At 49.6% G+C, this 21362-nt stretch overlaps 1 long non-coding RNA gene across 1 annotated transcript; it reads left to right on the top strand.

The window, feature by feature from the left end:
* The first annotated feature begins 6631 nt into the window (after positions 1-6631).
* On the top strand, positions 6632-20703 carry LOC118655222. The gene is made up of 2 exons (XR_004967222.1): positions 6632-6859; positions 20387-20703. It is a non-coding gene; the product is annotated as an uncharacterized LOC118655222 (long non-coding RNA).
* The last annotated feature ends 659 nt before the right edge of the window (positions 20704-21362 follow it).

The following is a 21362-nucleotide window of genomic DNA, read 5'->3' on the forward strand; positions in this document are numbered from 1 at the left end:
AGAGAAAATATGGCATCAAGTTTTAAATTCTACGGCCATCCACCTCTGCTTCTTCAATCTCATTGACCTTGAGCCCCGGGCAAAATGTGGGCAGGAAAGGACCCTGGAGAACATGGGGCCAGGCTGAGAATAAAGGCCGAGTTTACAGAAGTCACTGGTGACTCAGCATGACCTCGGCTGGGTGACCTGAGCCGGCCCTGTTGCCATGAGGAGAAATACAGGTGTCCCAGCCCTCTGTCCTCTTCTGAGTCTGGGAACCTCAATGGACGGCCTTCACTTGATCACACTCCTCCCCCGTCTCTATCACAACCGAGCTCGGGCTCTGCAACAAATGTTATGCGAGACATTTGTATTTTCATTGCATTCGTGGGCATGTCTAGCAAAATGCAAATTCCTACTGATAACGTGGATTTTTCCTGGGTAGAAATGGCTACCATCGTACAGATGTGCAGAAAACTCTTTAAAAACTCTTAAGTAATAATCTTGATAAGGTAACTCTACTTATTTCATCTTAACCTCTGTTCTCAGTGACACTTGAAGACCCGAAGGAGGTTCAGTTTTAAAAATCAGAACTAAGTAGCATTTGACAAGATGTGTGTGAATGTATGAAAGACGTTTTAATGTAATACGTGCTTTTGTTTTCTTTCCCCCCGGTTTATGCAGACTTTTGTTCTGCTCTTAGATACCACGCCAATAAACAGGAAGTTGAAAAAAAACGTGGTGCAATTGTTCTGAATGTTGTTTTTCTTGTAAGGCTTTATGGGCTACACTGCGCCATCCTATTCAAAGCAGCCCCTGTAGGTGGTGGTGTTAATAAAGAAATGAGGAGGCCGAGCTGCTGTGCTGCCCTGACTCCCCAGGCCTCAGCCCTCAGCGCTCCGGGGCCTGCCCAGACATTCCAGCACTTCTCTTCATTTGTCCTGAACCAAGTTGTAGAATTTTAAGGAGAAAATAAGGCCATTCCTATGGAAGATGTGTACTGAATCAGAATGTTCAAACCTCTATTTATCTTCAGGGCAGTTAATTAGCTACAACCCTGGTCTGTTGCCATTTGAACAAGTTGTCAAGAAAATCTGGATCTTATTCTCTTTTTTGAAAAGAATGACTTTCATAATCACAGCAGCCGTTACTTGGTTTCATGATCCATGACAAGATAAGGGGCAAGAGGAGCTACTCCTAAAAGCCCCCACCTCCCCAGGCCCTGAGCCCCAGCAAGTCCTGGCCACGTGAGCTGGGTTTGGAAGCTCCAGCAGCCAGGAAGGGGGGGGGGGGGGGGCGCTGGGAGAGCTGACTCCGGAGGAGCGTGTGCCAGGCTCAGCCAGATGCCCGTGGTGGTGGCTCTGACCCTGCGCAGGAGGGTGGGCATGCCCTCCTTGGCCCCCACCTGTGTGAGGACTCACAGAACCATAGCAGGGCTACCAGGCAGGAAACTGGGGTGCAGAGTGGCAGAAAGGGGGAGCTGAGGAAGTAGAAGGGCTAGGGAGGGAGCAGGGCCAGGCGCTGTTTCGAGTGTACACAGGGCCTGACAGGGGGGCAGACACACTAGTCACCAGAGGCAGTTCCCCTCCACCATGTGCAATGCTCACCACTCGGACCCTCTACGCCCAGCCTCTGCTCCCATCAAACCGGGGCCTCTGGGGGGCACCTGCACTCCCAGACCGTTGTGCCCGTCCTAGGCAGTTCCCGTCTCTTCGGTTGTTATGTTTCTCTCTAACTGAAGCTCAGTGTTGAAAAGCAGGAGGTGGAGATGCAGTGGCCAGAGAGCCTGAGCCCGGGCAGAACTGACAAGGACATGCTGTGGCCAAGTGTGTGGCTCTGGGACTGAGCTCCGATGCCATTTTGAAAAACTTGTCATTAATGTCGAAAGTGGGAGAGAGTGAACCAGCCCCTCCCTGGTACTCAGCCCCTGGAGCAGAGAAAGCCCTGGCCTCCTGGGATGTGGCGATTAGCCATCTCTTCTGGGGTCAGCCCTGTTTGGGAAGAACTGGGCTGTGTCAGGTGGGGGAGCACTCATCCAGGTTCGGGCGGAGGTGCCCCGGGGACAGGTTGCATGCTGAGCTCCCCGTGGAAAGGACGTCTCATGGCAGAGCTGAAAGCCTGACTCTTAGAGGCCTGACCACCCGGCCTTTAGGGGTGCAGCTGTCCTTGCCCCCAGAGACAGTTGGCTGCACTAACATCACACATTCTAGACTTGAGTGCCTAGACGTTCAGCACTCTCATCACTATTTTTAACATTTTATTTTCTGTTCAGAGTCAAGAAGTGTATCCACCTCGCTTGGCCCCTGTTCCAGCAATGAGGCATCTGAATGCTTCCTAAGCTAGAGCCCTGCCCTGCCTGTGAACAGATTTTGATGAAACTCCAAAAGTGAAGTCAGGTTTAAATATTCTGCAAAAAGCATCGGGGTGCTTTTGTCTACTTGGGCTCAGTCTTCATGAATTATTAAGTCTTTTCTTAGATGACTGAGCTCTGTGGTTACAGAGCAGATAAGTTACTTTGCTCTTGAACACTGAGCATTTTCACTGATTTCAGTCTTACTCATGAGAAAATATTGTACTCACCCACAGATGCCAGGGTTCTAGAGCACCCCCCCCCCCCCGCCCCGCCACCCGCGCTGCCTTCTCCCGTAGACATTTTAGACGCAGATCCCTCACGGTGGCTTTCACAGTCCAACGGGAGGTGCATCTGTGATCAATTATTATTTTTGAAACACACTCGCCCCCATGCAGTCACAGTGTTTGGTGGGAGGAATGTGTGAAATCAGATGCCCACCCAGGGTCTTTGCAGGTCACGCATCCCTAGATTCTGCCACTGGGACGTGGAAGTGTGGACAGTATTACCAAGAAATGCAACGTGACTAACACCCATTCGCAATGGTCCTGTTGTGAAATTGCTGGGGTTTCCATTCGTGTGCCGAACCTGATCAGCACATTGTATTTCTGACATTTTTGGAGGGATTGGAAACTAATTCTTTCTGTTGCAGTTTGAATTGTCTCCAAAGGCTGTTTCATCAGCTTTAGAGCCAGGTTGATAATGCTTTCATTTTAAACTTAGCTACTTTCTCCCTGGCTCGGCCCGTGGTCTAGTGACGCAGTGATTTCAAAATCCTATGGGGCAAGCGGCTTCGATGCAGATCCTGCCCCCAGGGTGGCCGGGCTGCCCCTGCTCATCCCCAGGCGGGGTCGCTGGGCCTCAGGGCTGCTGGCTTTTGTCCAAAAGGAAGAAACAGCAGGGACCTCGGTGGTGTAATTTACTGTTTTGGTTGTTGGTCCAGGACATCCTATCTCTCCCATAAAAATGTATATCCTCTCTAACCTCTCCCTCTAGGTGATTAATGGAGCCTACAATTAATTGTGCCCCATCAAGCATGTCCTTTTCTGGATTTTTCCCTTCTTCCTAGGAAACCTATTAAATCTTCTTGGTTATTGTAATATATTGATATATAATATATTTACATGTTACATATTTTATATAGCTAATATGTTAAATATATATATATATATATATATATATATATATATATATATATATATCTCCCATCTGAGGCTTTTTTTAAAAAAGAGAGAAATAATGTTAGTTGATTACTTTTCATTTCTTTTCAATGTCAGAATGGCATTGTGTAATAATCACCCCAACAGGAGAGGGTTCAGAAATTAAAACAGGCTGACACTGCCCCGCTCTGAATTAAAATGCGGCATTTGGCTTTTATATTTTTCTTCTATGTTCAGCCCTAATTGTTTTCGCATATCAGTCTAAATAGGCAAAAGCTATTTAGAATTCTATTTCAAATTAGAACTGTCATGTGGCCACTCTCATGTTTTGCTATTGTCATGATATAGTGAATAATGTTCTTTAATCAATAAAACTCACATTCTGGGTCAGTGATTTTTATATGCATGTGCACTCATATTTCATGAAATTAGTATTTCCTACATGCTTACCTGTGAAGTGACTATTTTGTGTCTGCTTGCCTATGCTGTTAATTTTTCTGTGATGTCACAGCTCATCTTGTAGTATACAAGCCAAGAAATTCAGCAAGATGCACGTAGCTCCTTTTTGTACAAAACACATGCTAGCTTTAGCAACAATATTTGGTATTGACAGATGAATTTTAAAACTAAAACTTGCCCTTTTTTTTTATCAACAAAGAAAACTTTTTCTTTTTCTCTCTTCCTTCTCTTTTTGGTTGGTTCCTTTTTATTTTTTAAACACTAAATAATCAGTGTTAGTGGCCCTGTCCTCGGAGGAATTACTTACTGTATTTTCTGCTTCGGTCACGGCCACCGGGGACTATTGTGGAGTCCACCGTGAGTTTCCTGTTGTTTCGGGTGAGAAAGAGTGTGCTGAGTGCTCAGAGGGGTATGAGAAAGCAGGCTGGCTTATGTTACTTCTGAAATGACTTAAAATAGCAGTTTTAAAAGTATCTTTTACCAAACCAGAACAGCAAGTCCCTGGCATTTCTCATACACTTTATGTACAGTTACATATTTTGACTCTACTTCCACTTTTCAAATCTGTGAACGGATGGCTCAGGCTACCTCCGTGTTTGTGTAACGTTCATGTAGCAGGGCAGAAAGGAGACACTATCAGACAAACGGGGATTCTGCCCGGCGCTGGGGGTGCTGAGAATGTTTTGAATACAAAGGAAAAGGTATAATTCCACTGATGAGAAAGAAAGTGTGATCGAGGTTACCAGGGACTGGGGGTGGGAGGGAAGGGGGGCGAGTGCTGAATGGGGACAGACTTCCTGTTTGGGATGATGAAAAAATTCTAGAGGATGATGGTGGTGATGGTTACCCAACAGTGGGAATGTGCTTAATGCCCTTGAGTTGTGGGTTTAAAAAGCTGGTTAAAGTGGTAAATTTTATGTTATGCATATTTTGCCCCAGTTTAAAAAAACGTGCATGCATGGAATGGAAAGAAGGCATTTGAAGTAAAGTTAGATGTTGGGTAGGATTTGTAAGGAATTACAGAAATTATGGATGATGGGGGGATCTCAGGAGCCTGCATGGAGTCTAGACCTCCGGTTTCACTGGTCCCGGACCCGAGGCTGTGGAGGACGGTGCTGCCCTGAGTGGCGCTGAGCCTGGGCTGCAGGGGCCGGACGGGATGCCCCTTGCTGCCTCTCCCAGCATGCACATGCCTTCTTCCCATTCACTGAACCAGTGCCGTCGATGAGATTGGCTTCCAGATAAGGACCTGACTGAGGACATTTTAATCCTATAGCCTTTGATCTAGATGGTTCCTGAGTTAGTCTCTAGGGAGGGTTCAGACTCGAGGCTGGTCCCCTGGGCCCTGTGACCTCAGATGTCCTTAGGCAGAAGCTTTCATTTCACGGAGCAATCAAATTTGAAACCAACGTGGCTCTGGGTAGCAGTTTGCAACCACGGGCTCTCCCGGCATGTGGACAGAGATACTGTGTGTGAGCTTCAGCTGTGACTGGGTCTACATGCCTTCCAGCCTCAGCCTGCGCGCAGCTTGCATCACTGCTCCTGCTGTGCCTTCCTACCAAGAAAATGGTGAGAGCTGTGCATGTGATGACTTTTGGTGTTTTAATTAGCTCGGGAGCTCACCCCTCATGAAACAAATTTTAATAATCACGTCATGGCCTGGGAACACCATTCCCAGGCACTTAGTATGGTGCACATTTATTTTTTATTCCAGCATGGAGTTCCCATCATGAAACAAATTCTTGAGCCACATTTGACATGATTAAAAAAAATTCCACCTCGGTGGAATTAACACGAGTCATATTTAATTCCACACAAGCACCTGCTCCTAGCAGCAAACACCGACCGCTCCGTGCAGGGTTTTATTGTAACACACTGTGCCCAGTGTCAGCAGTAAGCATTCTGGGTGGAGCCGTAGGAGAATGAAGAAATTGTGTGAGCAAGGGACCACTATACCTAATATGACACAGGCACCTCCGTGAAGCAAAAGCATGACATACTTTTTCTTTCCAAGCGAGGCAGCCCTGCAGATCACAAGCCCGCTTGCCTTTCACTTTCTGATACACATCCTGCCGGGAGAAGACGGGTGCTCAGCCCCACCACTGCCCAGGCAAACGCCATTCGGAAAAATACAGCCCACGTGGCGGGCAGTACCTCTGTGGGTTTCTCCTGGGCGATGGCACGCCACCCTCATGGGAAGCCTGAGACATCACCCTCCATGTCAGGGTGGTTACAGGCTGTTTCTGTGGTTAGTTTTGTAATGAACTACCTGGAAATTGTAGGCTTAGGTATATTCCTCCTAATCTGATACATTTTCTGGACTCTGAGCTCCCTCAGAAATGGGCCACACACGCTCAGTGGGGGACACTTCCATGGAGGGAAGAGAAAGGCAGAGCCCCAAGTGGCTGCAGGACAGCCAGTCACTGAAAACAGGCGAGGGCGAGAGGCTCAAGACTGAGCCAGCCACGTGGAGCTGGGGCCTGGAAAAGAATGTCACTGTCACATGTGTGAAGGTGACTGTTACCCCGGGGGTAAGAGAAGGGTTGAGCGTGGTATAGAGTAACCAGAGTAATGGGGCGAAACCGAGGGAGGACGTCCTGGAATCTAATATCAGAAATACCCTTCCAAACAGGGTGTGTCCATCAGAGTGTGAAACGGGCTTATCAGCAAAACAAGCTGGCAGGCCAGTTCCAGTGACATTGCAAGGAAGGGGACAACGAAAAGCTACTGAGCAGGAAGAGCTAGCAAACAGGGTGTGTTGGTGGAGAGCCGGGCCAGGCCCAGCTGCTGGCCTAGGGACAGTGGTGGCTTTGTACAGGGCCCTCTCCAGGCAGCCGATGCCCCCAGACCCGCCCCCGGGCTGGGAGCTGCTGGGTGCGTGGGGGGCCCCTCCACACCTCTGTTCCTGAAGGTAAGACAGGGCTTCCCCACCCTGGTGGTCAGTGTGCCTGCGACAGCCTGGGACACTGTGCCGCGGTGCCAGGGGCCACAGCTGGGAACTGCATACACTGTCATAATGGGGGTACATTTTATTGCAAGCTTTTGATTTTCTACAGATTCCCAAGTAATTGTCATTAATATAGAAACATTTTCCATGAAAACTGCAGTTTATTAGACGTGCCCAGGAGTGCCCCCGGGTCCTCCCTGCGTCGCCGTCACCCTCGGACCTGCTCTTCCCTGCAGGCAGAGAGGGCCGCCTCACGGCAGGCTCTCCGCGTCGTGTGCACAGTCCCCAGAGCGTTCTTGCTGGCGTTGTGCACTGGCCTGTCGCCATGCTGGGTAGGCAAAGGGATATTTCTACTACAAGGCCAGAGCGACTTCCCAACGTGGAAGTATCGGGCTCCATGAAATCTTGTCTGTCTCTGACCAAAGCCCCTCCCCCTTTCGTTTCCACAACTGCCTGTCAGACCCAGGGAGTGAGTATCTGAATGAAGACGGAGCTGGGCTTCCTCCGGGTTATCTCTGGATGTGGTCAGCTCTGTGCGATTTCCCTCCGTCTGGTCCTTCCTTTCTTCCCAAACCTCTCTCCCTCCTCTTTTCCCCTTGTCTGTTCGTCTGGTCCTCATAGCCTCTTTTTTTGGCATTTAAAAAAATAATCTATAAATTGCTTTTTTAAAAAAAAAAAAAAAAGGTGTTTTTATATACTTTTTCTAAAATAGGCAGGTATGACTTCAACAGTGAACCCACCTCTTCATATATTAGTCACTTTATTAGTTAAGTAAACGAGGCCTCGAGTTTGACATGCTTGCTCTACAGGAAGAAAAGAAGGCTCAGATAAGCAGCAAATAACAGAAACCCAACTTCAATTTTCCCATGTGGCCGTCTGCTCTCCAAAGTGGGGCGGCGGGCCAGGCAGGAGAAGACCCTGATTAGGGAGAAACAGTCCCCAGCTCCCCTGGGAGAAACCTTTAAGCTGCCCGCCCTCCCGCACCTCCGAAGCTTGGCCGAACCGAGGCCTAGAATCCTGCTGTGAGAGTTTCATGAGCACACACATGGACACAGCCAGACAAGAGGCCACCGTTGCCTGGAAACAAGTTCGTGCTGCAGGGAGAGGAAGGAGGAGGCGCCTTTCAAACCACACATGACCTGGGACTTTATCTTTTGGGGTGGTCACGTCTAGGGGAGGACAGCTCCCTCCCGCTCCACCAGCTTCCTGGTCCTGGAGCCCGCGGGCCGGACAGTGGCCACCTGTGGAAGGCACAGGAGAGGGCTGCGGAGCCACGTGGAAAACCCAGGCGAGTCTGGGTTTAAGGACCAAGGTTGCTGTTTGCTGATCGCTGGCAAGAAGCAAATACAGGTCACTGGTGCAACTATGATGTCACACTTCTAAGTAAATCCTCATGAAAATGACAATGGTTTCCAAGTCACGTCTTGGAAATAAATTGTGGGTAAGGACCGTCTGCTTAAAGCCTGGAAACCCAGTTTCCTCCGGCTTGGGTCTTTAAATGCTTTGATGATGTGGTTTGCTTTTCTCTCCAAGAAAGAAAGAAAAAAGTAAATAAAGACCGACAAGTGAGCGCGACCCACAGCCTCGCTGTTGGAAGAGCCCGGCCACCAGGGGCATGAGGGCTGGCGAGGAAGGACAGAGATCCAGGGGGACCTGGGCACTGCTCCAAAGGCAGCAGCCCAGCACCGAGAGGAAGCGAAGGCACGGTCCCTCCGAGGATAAGGTCCCCACGGATGCTAAGGGTGATTTCTGTTTTGTCACCAAACCGAGTTGCTGGTGCCCACTGTCTCCTGAAGGACCAGGCCCCTCTGCAGCGGGAGAGAGCGAGCTCCGTGAGCAGCGTCCCCGACAACACAGTGGGAACAGCGTCAACAGCAAAGGCAGCCACTGGGGGAGGGACACGAGGCAGCAGGAGGCCTCAGGGGCTTCTTGTCTGTGCTGGGGCCCAGGCCGGTGGGAGGAGGTGCAGAGCGTTTCGGAAGCCCCTTTGGTGTGCGGCTGTGGAAGGTTTCCCGTTTTATTTTGCAGGCTAGCGTTGCCATTCTGGATTGGTCCCATCACCAGTGCTGCTTCCCTGCTCTGCTGTAATTCTATTTTCTTCATTTGTCCTTTGTAAAGCCAATGCATGAGGCAGACCCGCTGATCAGCTGCCCCTGGGACCTTCGTGTGCTGGCTCAGCGCCTCGGGCTGGTTCAATGGAGCTGGCAGGACGCGGCCTGGGGTCTACAAGCAGAACCCCTGGCACTGGCGGGAGGGTGAGCCCCTTCGCCGCACCCCTCCTTGGAGACCAGCTCTCCTGGTATTTCCTGGTCTTTATAACTCCTCAAACAAATGCCACAGCACAGGCGGCGGGGGGAGGGGGGAGCTCTTAATAAACAAACCACACACATTTCCAAAGCCCAGGTGCCTTTGAGTTTATAAAAGAAATCCCAGTTGCCATTTCCCACTAATAGGACAGCGGTGGAGCTGGGGGTAGGTGGCCGTCGCTATTGTCCCCTGGTGTCCCCAGGCCTCTGCACTGCTAGCCTCTCCAGCTGCTCTGTGAGGCGTCCTGGGGAGGGGGAGGGTGTCCCTGGCTGAGTTCTCCTGGGCTTGAACCGTAACCTCTATGAACAGACTTTATGCTACTCTTTTTTTTTTGAAACAAAATGATTAACAATGAAAGAGTAGGGTTTGGGGAGAAGCCCTTTTTTTAAAGCAACCTATGGAAAGTAATTGATGAGTAACGCAGCTTTAGACAACACTTTTTCTGTAGCCCTTTCCACACAGTGCTGCTAACTTTGCATAACCCCTGCATTCATGGGCTGGGTGGCCCCTGACCCCTGCAATGCGAGCTAAGGTGGAAGGGGGGAAGGAGCCGAGTTCCCGTTTGAATGTACAGTGTTGTCACATCACCCCGAGGGCCATTTCCCTTTCTGTTTGCGAGGCCGGTGCGGTCCGCGCAGGGGCTCCTGTGGTCGGGGCGCTGTGGGCTGCAGAGGGCTGCCTCCCGTGGTCGCCTTCACCTTCATTTGTCTTAGGGTTTAATTTCCTTTCCCAACAAACTCAGCAACACAGAGAATGACATTTGGAAAAGTGTGAGTGAGTGAGTGAGTGAGTGAGTGACTACCACAGTCACCAGACATCACTCCTGTGATGGTTGACAGGTGGTGACTTGCTCGGCCATCTCTCGATAAAATGTAAAGCATTAATTCCTGGCTGCTGCACACGCGAACGAAATGACCCGACCAGGCTTCCGTGGAAGACACCTGAGGGCAGGTGTATACCTGGGATTTTTTCTTTCACTGCTTCTTTGATGTGACTTCTGTCCAGACAGCCACACCCGTGGTGAAGGCTTGCTGTCACTGGGTTTTCCTTGCTGTTGGCCATGCTAAGTGTTAAGCGAGGGAAAGTCCGCCCTGTCAGAATGTTCTTTCCAAGTGGCCGTGAAGCCGTGGCCTGAAGGTCCGGACCCGCCTCTGTTTCAGGAAACGTCAGGCTTGTTTATCGATACCTGCCCCACCCGCTGACCCCACTGTGGTCGCAGCTCGGCCACTCCTGCAGCCTGGATGTGAGGGGCTTCCACTCCCCTCGTCGCCCACGGCGCCACTGGCTTCCCTGTCAGCCTTAGGGAAGGAAGTGAGAGGGCATGGAGACCGTATGTGTTCAGTAAGGGAGGGTTAACTCTGCTCAGATTTCTAGGCTGGGAAGCAACAAAACAAGATGTGCTCACAGAAGTGGTTACCTCTAAACTAAGTATAGACTGGAGATAAATCTGACAAGCTCTGACATCTTCAAATGTCAAATCCACCCGCACATCACAGATGACATTGGACCTGATGACCGAACTCCCTTTAAAATATACTTCATGTAAATACATTTTTGTGAAACCACAAGCTGTTCCTCTCAGTTTTGTTTTCAGCTGGTTTTGATGAAGAGATTGGCATTCTACAGCTAATTAAACAGCTTGCAAGTCAACATCCATGAAAGCTTCTGGACTCAGAAATATACTGCACTCTGCACGGCCCAGGGTAGCCATGGGCTTCCTCCTTGTGCTCACAGACGGGCCAGTGGGGAATTCGTAGCTCTAATCCCGGCTCACAGCCTAAATCGTGGGTCCAGTGTCTGAGCTTTGTCAGCTCACCACATTGTCAACACAGTGAGTCGGGTTCAGACTAACAAGAAACGCAGTTCATGTTTCTGTGTTCACTTACACCTACTAGCATTGAATATATTGCACATTTCCTACACCTGCTACATATTTCATTGTGTGACTAGAAAGCTACTTGCTTTTTCTCTGTGCAAAATAGAAAATGAAATGCAAGAGACCCTTGTTTCCAGGTCAAGAAATTGGGAGTTCCTGGGCTTCTCTCACCCTTGTCTGTCTGTCTTATTTTATTTTATTTTATTTTTTACAGTTGTGGCTATTTCTAGATTCTGGAAATTATTACTTGATTTTTCTTTAAGTTTGTCTTTCTAATTGTACAGTTAAACCTGCCCTAACCCTTAGAGCCAGATAGATTGCTCTAAGAAAATTGTTGTCATTATTTCATACAGGACAGATTGGCTTCATGTAAGAAACTCTATCTGGTAAATGAGAGGAAAACTCCATTTTACTTACATTGAGGAATGCCTCTAAACATAATGCTATTTGAACATCTTGGTGTTAACAAATGCATTTTGTGAAAAAAGGGAAGCACAAGTTAGCTAGTTGCATGTGAAGTAATTGTGCTAAAAACATTAATTTTTCATGTGGAAGAGTTCACATTTTGATTTATATACCTGCAAGAAAAAGTGTATATTTTTTTTCCAATGCTGAGAACATTTCTTTAATGAAAGTTTTGCACGGTGCCTCTCTGCTCTTAAGAAATTCCCGGGTTACAGCTACGATTCGGGGTGAACTTGAATTTGTTCCGTGATCATGGCCTTTTTGATTGTGGTGAAATAGTGCGAATGACAACGGTTCTGAAGAAAGTGCTTCAAGACCGTGTCGTGTTTCACTCTTTCCAGATGACTAAAGCCACCATCATTTCCCAAGTCCTCTGTCGGGGAAAGGGGGGACGTGTGGTGTGAGACAGTGGCAAGTATTAGTGGAGGTCAAGCTTCTTTTGAACGTGGGAACTCCATTGTGGGGTGGGTAGGGGTCAGGGCGGGTATGCCGGGGTGAACTGCTCCTGCAGAACCCGTCTTAAGGTGACAACTCAGGTGACTACCAGGGTCCTCTTATGCCCTGTCATCTTTTATTGCAGTGTCCATGCAAGGTTTTCTGGTTTGCTTGCTCTTACACGTCAGGCTTCTTGCTTTAAAGCTTCAGAACAGTCACATACTGTAGGAAGAACTGGAACATAAAGGCATGAGGAGTGACTTCTGAACCCATGCTTCAGGTCTGGAATTAAACAGTTTAACACATCACCTTGGATAGAAGAGGCTGTTGCACTCTTACTGTCATCAGGTCAAGTTTACCAGAGCAGGGCTACCTCACTGAGAATGTTTTGCACTGAGCACAGATGTAACTAGTCTCCTCCAGAAATTAAAATTCCTCATGCTAAGTTCACTGTCCATCAATATATATTTGCAGGGCTCTCCCTGAATTTTGCTACTGGTTTCTGGTTCTTTTCACTGCTTCTTTGGTAGTCTGTGTTTTAGGAAGAAATCCCCTTTCAGAAACCAGGACTTCTACTCTGTGGTGTGTTTCCTTTAGTACTTCAAAATATTTTAAAATATGTGAATAGATTATGAGAATGCCTATTGGTGAAAAGAATGTGGGGGGGGGGGAGAAGAATTAACTAATTTTTAAATTGTTTGAGATCAGGGAAATACTGGGCTCAATCTACTGGTGTTTTTCAAATTGTTCCTCAATTTAGCCAAAGCACTGAGTAGAATTTCTTTCTAACAGACACGTGAAAAACTGCTTGGCTTTTCTAAGTGTAGACAGCAAGGACTAATGCTCTGAGCGTCGCCTGGAGAATCCAGAAATGTCCGTGGGCTGTTGTGAATAATTCTGTCTCTTTATGGAGAGTTGTTTGGGCTTTTTAGAAACTCATTAATTTGATTGAACGAGCCTGAGTGTTATCAGGAAAAGACGCTTCAGAAAATGGTTTCAGAATGTGTCATTTTCTCCTTGGTTTAATCTGAGATAGAGTGTGTGGGCATGCTGGTATTTTAAAAGTGGTGTACACATGGCTGTGCCTTCAAATATGAGGTGGGATTGCAAAGAGAAGGGTTTTCTTAAGTCTTCTGAAATTCAGTCTGAAATTCTGCTTTTCTCCCGAGGAGTAATTCTTGGATTTTTAGTGAGGATTCTTTCATTCTTTTTTGCATGTTCAGTTTGTTGTTGTAATTAAGCAGAAACAAATTTTTAAAAGCTCTGTAAGCTATCTATCATTTTGACCTTCCTATTTAATGTTTCATAAAATAAAACCCTGTGTTTTCATTTTAACTGGTTTCATTATTTTTTTTGATGAAATGATTTGCGGTATAAGACTGCCATTTGGTTTCAATATTAATATATAAAATGAACTACGTGGGTGTCGTTTATTTTCAGTCGTAAATAACTGCTTCACCGGTTATTTTACCTTAGCACAATTCAATGGACTCCTTTAGAATTTTGCTCTGCAGGGTTCAAACAATATTTGATGTGTGTGTATGTAAAATAAAAATTACACTCACTGAGAGCAACTTTCATGTTGTCGTGGTGGTCAGGATCGAGGGAATATAATGTAGTTAGTTTCAAAACCCAGTCAGGAGGTTAATCATTCATTATTATTTTTTTTTTCCAGGAAAGTCTAATTAGGTTGTCTCAGAATTTCAATTTACTAGAATTCTTTTTAAAAAATATTTTAAGTGAGTGTGTCAATTTGCTTAAAAAGGGGTTAATTTGGTAAGAAGGGGTACCTTTTCTGTTTGTATTGTGGCTTGTTCAATTTCTCATAAACTGTATTTGGTATCTAAAATGTTGAAAGCAGTTTGGGAACAAAATGTCTGCTTAACCCATGACAAAATTGGCCACAATTTGCCGATTGGGCTGATAACAAAAGCCAGCAACACAAAATAGGTAGAAAAACAGTTTGTTCGGTGATGTGAGACCACTGAGGGCTTTTTGCATGTTATTTTTTTTTTTTTCATTCTGGTGTTTATGTTGTGCTGGAAGTACATGAAGAGGAGCTGTGCTCACCCGTAGATTCTGATTAACCATTTCATTGAGTGGAAGTCTTTTCACAGTTCAGAAAGCAGGCTGCTCACCTGGCATGTGAGGCAAGTCTGGGTTAAAACCCAGCTTTGCACCTACAGCCCACGTTTCATCAGGCTCCCCCCAGCACTGTCTTCCCAGCTCATAATTTGATCTTTTACAGCAGCACTGGAATTCCATTCTTCCAGTGCTCAGCATGGAATTATAAGGCTGTGACGACATTTTTGCAAATGTAAAACAGAAATTGTAGTTTGCAGTTTAAAACAAACAAAACACTTCTCTACCTGGGCACACAGTTGACAAAAATTTTAATAACTAAAAGTACACACTGACTCTCCTGTCATCCTCACAGACTGGAAACAAATATTAGGTTTTACATGAGACAAAACAGCTTTTCAAAGGACAGAAGGAGCCAGCAGCCTCCCTCCTCTGCTGCCGTGACTTCTGCCCCGAGTGTGTGAGGTGGTCTTGTTGTTTTTGCTTTTTGTTTTGTTTTGTGTGTTTTTTTGGTCCTAAAAATGAGATACCTCTGAGCAATAATTAGGATGAGGTCTATGTTTTTACTTATTTCATCTTTGTTTTCACAAATAAATACAAATAATTCAAACTGAAACCTGATGGCTTTGGTGATAATAAAATAGCAGCCACGGGGAAATTTTCTTCATTTTAATGTTCTTTCACAACCCACATTCAGTTTCGGTAGGAAAATTATTAACCTTTTAACACGGTGCTTCATGGGCTCCCCGTCGACTCCTGAATATGATTTGCAGGTTTTGGTTCTATTTTGAGATTTTGGTGTGCGATTTTTTTTTCTTCTTTCTTTTCTTTCTGTCTTTCTTTCTTTTTTAAGACCTTGGCTTTCTTTGATCGCGATGGTAGGACCTGAAATGCCTGTCAGTGCGAACACACTCTACAGGACTCCTGTTCCCGCCCTCCTCCTGTCCCTGCTGGGAAAGAGGAAATGTCCCCAGCCTCCCTGTTTTCCTCCTTCTCACTCTTGGTGGACAAGCATTCTTTTTAAAATCCAGCTGAGCCGCATTTCCGAGAGGGCCGATGGCTCTATGTGCTGCACCTGCCTCGGCTCCTGTCTGCCTTGGGTACCTCTGTGTCCTCAAAGCAAAGCCAGTGAGAGTTGGTTGTGCTGCGGGGCTGCAGGGCCCCTGGGCTGTGAGGCAGGGATGTGGTGTCTCCCTGCTTACTGCTGTTGGGTGCATCCTGGAAAGGGCAGATGGGAGAGGACCACGGTCTTGCAACTCCTGTGTCTTCAACCTGAAGCACACGGGAAGGCAGACGTGGGGCGGGAGAGGCAGGTGTGTGGGATGACCCCCGCTGGCGGTTTCCATTTTAAGCATCTTCTGCTCCACGTCTGGCTGGGACAGTCACACCGGCGGGGAGGCCCTGGTTGGGACTGGGTCCCACACCCACACCGCTCTGTCTGCCAGGGTTGTGCCTCATGACCCTCGGTCCCCTTCCTTGTTCTGTCCCATCATTTGTCAGCCCCACCCGTTCCCAACACCCCCACAAATCAGGGAATGGAAACTGAGCAGCAGGTCTGCCTGCACCAAGTGTGTGCCCTGGAAGTGCCCCTGTCAGCATGGCAGCTGGGTCTGTGTTTTCTTCTTCCCCTGTCTCCTCCATCTCCTCCTCCTCCTCCTCTTCCTCCTCCTCCTCCTCTTTCTTTTTGCATACTTCCTGTATGAGGTTAGTTTTTTTTTTTTTAAATGATAAACAACCTATTTTTTTACTTTGCTTTGGCCTGGTCATAGGCTGCCTCTACCTGTCCAGTGGTGAGCATTTTGCTGTGCTCCCCACCTGGTCATGATCAGGTGCTAGGTGAGCTGTCCTTGTCCTCCTCAGGGTGGTAGGTCAAGGTGGTGAGCACACCATCTGTTCTCCAATATGAGAGGAATGCCAGTAGACCTCAGGGCTCAAGTGTTCTCCTCAGGCAAATTGGCCTGGGGAAGGAAGGCCCAGGGAGTGTGCGCTGGGCTAGTGGGGGGCGTGATGACCAGAGAACTCCTCCTGGTCGTGCAGCACCTGGAAAAGGAGATAGGGATGAATCCAGCTGACACTTCTCCCCAGGTCACCCCGATAATTTGCTGACCATCTGCACTGCTTCTGGGCTGCTTGCTCTCCCCCCCCCCACCCCCCACTGTGGGGTCTCAGGAGAGAGCCATTGGTGAGGAGCGAGGGCACTGAAGTGAGAACATCAATAGATGGCCAGCCTGCGGTCACCCACAGTCATGCGGGACCGAGCCCATGGCCAGTGTACAGGAGTCATGGGAGCCAGGGCCGTTTGCCAAGGTGACCCTGGGCATGGGTGCACATCACCAGGGGCGCATGAAAACAGGTCCTGGTCCTTGCCCCAGAGTTTCCAAGGCAGAGTCATGGGAAGGGCCCGGGGATCTGCATTTCTAACAAATGTGGGAATGTGATGCTGCCAGTCCCGGGCCCACGCGGGAACCTCTGAGGGCCGTGGCTTCGGGTGGTTGGGTGCCTCAAACCCCGTGGAGCCGCTGCCTGCCTGCCTTTCCCTCTGATGCTGAGTCCCCTCATGTGACCGGGTACAACCTTGGATATAAAACCGGCCTTCAGAGGCCCGTCGCTTCTCTCGGTAACTGTACAGCAGGGTGACCTGCCCCAGTGCCAACCCGTCCACAGATTTGCTAAAACGTTTTTGTGGTTCAGTTCTTTGAAAGGAGGGTTTTATCTTATGGATAGAGAAAGTGACCATGGTGAGGAGGGGTGCTGGGACAGGAAGTAACCCAGCGAAGGGGCCTGTGTCACCCACCCTTGTACAAATAGAGAGAGAGGCCCTTTGTACCAGAAGGTGGGCGAGCTTCCCAGGTCCTCCCTGGGTCAGGGGGCTGTGGTCAACCATGCGTACCCCTTCCTCCCCGCAGGTGGCCGAGCATCCCCATCAGGATGCTGGCCGGGAACGTGACAGCTCATTGCCCACCTCCCCTGCGCCTGGGTGAGAGAAACAACCCCAGCAGCAGGCCGAGGCCGCAGGGATGCTGAGTCGGGTTCCTCGGGAGCAGTGCCCGGTGTCAGGAACTGGCTGGGGGCCTGCGTGCGTTCTGGGGCCAGCTCACCATCTGCCCACAGGGCTGTTGAGGGACGCGGCGTCTTTCTGAGCCACGTGTAGGTCTGTAGTGATGCGTGGAGCACTTCACAAAAACTGCTTCTAGGGGAGGTCCCCTCGGGAAAGCTTCTGAGTCTGCTCAGCCTCAGGTGGGTTCCCCTGAGAAAGGAGGGGAGAGCCCTGTGGGCACCTCCCGCAGCACCGCAGCCTGGTCGTTTCCCGGAGACCCGCGTCACTTCTCCCGAGAATGCGTCTGTGACGACCAGCAGCATATTCCCGGTGGCCCTCCAGGTGCTCCCTGTGTGCGAAGTGAAAACAGCCCTCCCGGCACAGTGTGCCCACCCCATCCCCCTGGGCAATCATTTAAAGTCTCCAAAAGTGGGCTTCCAATCAATGATTCTCTCTCATCATCGATGTTTCCCTCTCTCTCTCCCTCTCCCTTCCTCTCTGAAATCAATAAATAAATATATATATATATTTAAAACGTGGGCTTTCCACACAGTCGGAACCCAACGCAAGTCACCGCTGTCAGGATGCGCGCGGCCGGCCATCTTCCCGGGGCTGGCAAAGACCTGGCGCGGAGCCGGCCGGGGTGGCCGGGCTCTCGTGTGGCCTCTCGCAACTCGAGGTCCTCCTGCCTGGTGCGTGATGCCTGGGGAGCAGAGGCTCAGGTGGCACTGAGGGGCAGAGCACCCCGCCCAGGGAGCGTCCCTCTGGGGTGGGTGTCCGAGCTGCTGTTTCTCTCCCCTTCCCCGCGTCCTGTGCCCGGAGCTTCCTTCCGACTGACTATCGACTGTCCTCAGTTCAGAGACGGCCTGCTTTGGAGCATCCAGAGGGCTACATGGGAGGGACCTCCCTCAGTGTGATGTGTGGGACCCTGAGGCCATTCCGCAGATCCAAGCGACACCGTGGGGAGACCTACTTGCATACTAAAGAGTGAAGGAACAGCTTAGCCCAGCCAAGCTGGAGTAAGATAAGGGAGTGATATGTGATCAGGAACCCGCTCCCCGACACAGGACTGCCCGACACAGGGAGACGCTACTGGTCTCCACGCCCTCCCAGTGTGCGCTGGCAGAGAGGATGCCGTATGTGTGACTGGCTCTGAGTTAGAGGAAAACCTTTTAAAGTGTGTGGATGGGTTTCTTTAGTGGTAAACAGGTAGCCAGGCCAACACAGAATCCTGAGGGATTGCCTCACCCATGCCAAAGCCCTGGACAAAGTCAAGCGAGTGCAGGCCTTGCCGTGGAAGTGATTATTCGGGATCTGGGACCGGGTAGGGGTGACTCAGGACTCCATCCAGCAGTGTCCGGGCCAGGGTGACCTGAGGAAGGTGCCAGCTTCCTTCCTCTCTGCACCTGCCACGTGAAGGTGACCAGATGACCCTTAGGACCCTGCTCCTCTCACTCTGTGCTTAGGTCAAGTCCATACTGAAGCTTGGGCTGCTGCCCTTGTCTTTTCATCTCACTCACAAGTGGGGGAACTGGAGAGCAGTACCTCTCTGTTCGGTGGTGAAGCTGAAGGAACGAGGCTTCCCCTTCCTCCCATGCCGGCCACTGATGCGTTTCTTAGTTCCTGTTTCTCTTTGCCCACCCAGGAAGGCTCTGCATATGAAACCTTGGGCCCACATCTGGATTGCTAAGTGCAAGCACACACCAGGAAACTGGTTTTCCAACTGGCTCGCCTGGGCGACGTTCTCCCCGGGGTGTTGGAGTCCACGGGGCATCGCCTCTTGGAAAGCCCAGTATTCCACTGCCACTAGCAAACGAAGCCTTGGGGAAAGTAATAAAGGCTACAGGCGTTTGTGACGGACTCGCTCCTGTCTACGGGACATTGGGGAAAAGATGCCGGATAAAACAATACAGCGTGTGAAGAAATAAATACAGACGGTCCCCAGTGGCCGAGAGTGTCGGGACAAGGACTGCGCGTAAGACAAGCTGTGCTCTCAGTAGCCTGCAACCCACGGAGAGCCCTTTGGAGAAGGGCGGGCGGGGCTGCCCTGAGCAGCATTCCCGAGGTCTAAGAAAGGGCTCTGCTCCAGGAGTGTTTGGGGTGCACACACCACCCTGTGTGAATGGCTTTCCTTATTCCCCAACGTCTCAGGGCCTTTTACACGGTGCATTATCTCTTGGGGAGGGATGGAGTACTTCAAGACCATGTACCCCTCTCCTTTTCACAGTGTTGTGCCATTAACAAAAGTCAGGAAATGGGGGAGGCGGGGGAGCTGATCTTCCTGGTGAGCTCAGGGCTGCATCTGGGCAGGTTGCAGGTGGAGAGGACAGCAGGCCCCAGGGCGCTCAGAGTAGTCAGGGGCAGAGCTGGTCCCCTCCCCGGCCATCAGGAGTGGCTGCAGAGAGAACATGGCAAGAGTAGCCGACAGGCTGGAGTGGGCCCCCCCTCCCAGGACAGCGCTGTCTCCCTCCCCGAAAGGCCTCTGAGGAGCAGACGGAAGCACAAGGCTGGCTGGTCGGTCACAGCGTGGGCTTTGTGCTGATGTGGCTGCCTGCATTTCAGTCGCCCCCCTGTCTGTCTCTGGAAGAATCTTTCCACTTGTTTGGGGAAATTAGCTTGTGGCAAAGCGGGGTTTACCAGCTCCGTGGTCCTTGGAGCTGCTCTCAGGCTGTGTGGTCCTCGGGGTGTTTGTTTGGTCAGGAGCTTCCCCGCCTTGCTGGGGCTGAGGACACAGCTCGTGTGGTAGATGCTTTCATGCATGGATCCCCGGGAGCCATCTCTCCTGGGCTGCGGAAAGGGACGGGGGATGGAAAGTCAGGGCCATCCTTCTAGCTTACCCTCAGGGGACAGCAACTCCACAGGGACCTCCTTTCACTCTCTTTGGACCTGGGAGGAGGATCGGGGCATCATCTGGGCAAACAGATGATGGAAGTCCTGTGTGAGTCTCCACGAGGCCGAGGCCGACAGGGACACAAGGGAAGAGCCTCCGTTGCCCCAGGATAGACCTTGACCCAGAGTCTGACCTCAACTTGTCAGTAAGCAGGCAGTGGGCTTCTGGGAACTTCTGCCTTTTCAGTCCCTTCTGAATTATTTTTAAACGATGCCCCGCCCTCCATCACCACCCGCAATTTTGGTCGATTGTCACTATTTGAACAGATGCTGATAAATTTGATCCCCAGCTCTGTGGCATTTACGATCTCTTTCCCTTTTCGGTTTCCATGTACTGGAGTGGCTATCTCTCAGTGTGGTTGGCAGTGACCTGTGTTTTTCATATATGTTTTTGTTTCAGAATAACTGGGAGATGAAACAGGAAGCTCTATGACACACTTGATCGAAAATGACACAGACCAAAAAAAAAAAAAAAAAAAATCAGGACTCAGCCCCCTTCCAGCGCCTCTACCTGCTGCCTGCTGCCCACACCGGAATGAGGTGGCAGGTCTGCCCTGGACCTGACTGATGTGCGGACTTCAAGGGCCTCTGCGTTTGCTGATATGTGTCTGCAGTATTATGTCATGGTCTTGTCTGGCTGGTTTCCTATGTATCTGGCTATCTCTATGTGTCTTACTCCCTTTTTCTTCATTAAAAGCAACATTTTTTAAAAATGAATTCTTTGCTTATTAGCTATATTTGCACACTCATTTAAAGGAGACCAAATCATGTTTGAGATTCATTTCTGTAGGACCACACGTCAACCCTGCCGTAACCACACAGAGCATTATGACAGCGTTAGAAGCGTGTTGAACTTGAGTCTCTTATTACTCAGCCTTGTTTGCCCAGCCTTCTCTTCTGCCTTTTTGGAAGGCCTCTCTCCAGTCAGCATTGACGTGTTGGCATTTGAGGAAAACACTGGGAGATGTTTGGAAGTGGGTGCATCTGGTACTGGCCTGCCAGTGGCGACCTCAGAATCATCACCTTGAACTTTCTCCTGGAGGCCTGCCTTCTCAGCTGCCTCCCCTTACCCTCCATCAGTCACCATTCACTTCTTCATTTCACATGAGTGTCTTTGGGGCCTGCTCTGCATGGACCGCATGGTCATGTCATCCAGATGTCCTGACTTCTTAAACCCGAGCCCCTGAAATTGGCAACTAAATATTCCTTAAGAATGGATAAATGTCAAAGCATTCCTCCGTGGAGCCCACTCTCTTCTCCAACTGAGTAGACAGCTCGAGCCTCCTGGAGAGACACTCAGAGGCCATAGAAGTCCTCCCAGCACCTCCTGTCTCCACTTTTGCACTCACAGACATCCAAGAACAACTTAAATGACC

This window comes from Myotis myotis, unplaced genomic scaffold (assembly GCF_014108235.1).
Source record: "Myotis myotis isolate mMyoMyo1 unplaced genomic scaffold, mMyoMyo1.p scaffold_m19_p_43, whole genome shotgun sequence".
NCBI classification, from domain to species: Eukaryota; Metazoa; Chordata; class Mammalia; order Chiroptera; family Vespertilionidae; genus Myotis; species Myotis myotis.